The following is a 2,646-nucleotide window of genomic DNA, read 5'->3' as shown; positions in this document are numbered from 1 at the left end:
CTTGATAAGCTTGAAGGCTTCCAAACATTCATCATCAAAGATGAACTTTTTCTCCTTGCAGAGCAACCTGGTAAGAGGTCTGGCTATCTTGGAGAAATCCTTGATAAACCTTCTGTAAAACCCTGCATGCCCAAGGAAACTTCTGATATCTTTCACATTGGTTGGGGGTTGCAACTGCATCATAACCTCAACTTTGGCCTTATCAACCTCTATCCATTTCTCGGAAATCTTGTGCCCAAGGAATATTCCTTCTCTGACCATGAAGTGGCATTTCTCCCAGTTCAGCACCAAGTTTGTTTCCTCGCACCTGGTAAGTACCCTGCACAGATTCAACAAACAGGAGGAGAAGGAGGAGCCATACACAGAAAAGTCATCCATGAACACCTCCACCATCTCCTCTATCAAATCCGAGAAAATAGAGGTCATGCACCTCTGAAAAGTAGCAGGTGCATTACAAAGACCAAAAGGCATTCTCATGTAGGCAAATGTGCCATAAGGACAAGTAAACGTGGTCTTTTCCTGATCATTTGGATGTATAGGGATTTGAAAGAATCCACTATACCCATCAAGGAAACAGTAGTAAGGATGATTAGCCAATCTTTCTAACATTTGATCAATGAAAGGCAATGGGAAGTGATCTTTCCTAGATGCAGCATTCAACTTCCTATAGTCTATGCACATTCTATGCCCTGTAATGGTCCTAGTGGGGATGAACTCATCTTTTTCGTTTTTCACTACAGTTATCCCACTCTTTTTAGGAACACAATGTACAGGTGAAACCCATGTACTGTCAGAGATAGGATAGATAATACCAGCATCTAGCAACTTAAGGATTTCTTTCTTGACTACCTCCTTCAGGTTTGGGTTTAATCTACGCTGGGGTTCTACACTAGAGTATGCTTCATTTTCAAGATGAATCCTATGTGTGCATAGACTAGGAGAAATCCCTTTAATATCATCTAGTGAATACCCTATTGCCCTTCTAAACCTTTTCAGTTCAGTTAACAACATTTCCAATTCATCATGGCTAAGCTCAGCATTTACTATGACAGGGTAAGTAGAGTTAGGGCCTAAGAAAGCGTACCTTAGCCCTTTTGGTAGAGGTTTGAGTTCTACCTTTGGTGCTTTGAGTTCAGTCCAGTCATCAGGCGCAGGACTGCTTGTAGAGCTTTGCAGGTCGAGTGAAAGCATCAAACCTTGATTTTCTGCTTGGTCTGCACACTTGACATTCACTGCTTGTAGAGCTTTCAAGTCCTCAAAGACTGCAGATCCTTCTTCCTCTTTGTGAGAGTCCAAAATCTTCTGATAAGCTTCAGTTTCCAAGTGTAGGTACCCATCTTCACCATTCTTTGTCAAAGCACTCTGAAGATGATCCTGTTCATTGAGCTCTTCAAGTAGCTCATCTGCCAACTGATCCATCCTTTCTATGTAGAACAGTTGCCCTTCTATGGTAGGCTTCTTCATGACATCTTTAATGTCAAAGTTCATCTTGAAGTCCTTACCAAGGTTCAGCTCTATCAGACCTTTCTTGCAATCAATGATTGCTCCAGCTGTTGCCAAGAATGGCCTTCCCAAAAGCAGAGGATCCTTTGGTCCTTCATCCATCTCCAATACTACGAAGTCAGTAGGAATCTCCACATCTCCAACTCTGACAGGTAAATCCTCTAAGATACCATTAGCATACCTCACAGACCTGTCAGCCAAAATCATAGCGATATTGCATTGTTCAAACTTCGTGAATCCTAATCTTTTAGCCAAGGAGAGTGGCATCAAGCTGATAGATGCTCCAAGATCGCAGAGACAATTATTGAAAGCGAATGGACCAAGGGAGCATGGCAGAGTGAAGCATCCTGGATCACCGAGCTTTTCCATGACAGCCTTCCTTTGTATGAGAGCACTGCACTCATGAGTTAGTACCACCATCCCCCGAGTCTCCTTGATTCTTTCATTTACCAGATCTTTCAAAAACTTGTGGGACTGAGGTATGAGAGCAATAGCATCGAGTAAAGGCATTTTCACTTCGATCTCCTTCATTTGTTTATCAAAAAGCGCTTTGTACTTTGCCACCAACTCTTTCTTGAACCTTCCTGGGAATGGAAGTTTAGGCTTGTAAGGAGGTGGGATGAACACTGGCTTCTTTGCTTCAGGAACTGTTGCTTTTTCAGTCGAGGGTTTAGCTTGTAACTCTGGTTGAACTTGGATCTTGTCTTCCTCTTCCTTCTGCTCAGCTTGAATCTCTGGTTCACAGAAGTCCTCCCCATCTTGTTCATCACTGTCCACAGTGATTGCAGTAGGTCCTGTTTGAGATGGGAGTTTTCTGCCACTGCGAAGGGTAATACTTTGAGCTTGGTGGTACTCTTTCGGGTTTTGGATAGCTTTTCCTGGAAGTTGGCCTTGAGGCTTTGCAGAAGAAGTTGTAGCGTGGTTGCTCTCTAGGTACTTCACTTTAGAGTTCAGTGCCTCAACTTTGGTGTTCAAATCGTGAAAATTATGTTGCACTTCAGAGAACTTCTTGGCAACATCCTGAGCACCAGCTGCTTGTCCTTGAAGAAGTTGCTGAAGCATAGTTGTCATATCGGGAGGTGGTGCCTGAGGTGGAAAACCTGGAGGTGCACTCATGTTGCCCTGCTGCTGTGGTTGAAAGTA

This window comes from Camelina sativa, chromosome 16 (genome assembly GCF_000633955.1).
Source record: "Camelina sativa cultivar DH55 chromosome 16, Cs, whole genome shotgun sequence".
Lineage (NCBI taxonomy): Eukaryota > Viridiplantae > Streptophyta > Magnoliopsida > Brassicales > Brassicaceae > Camelina > Camelina sativa.
Note: the sequence above shows the minus strand (reverse complement) of the source record.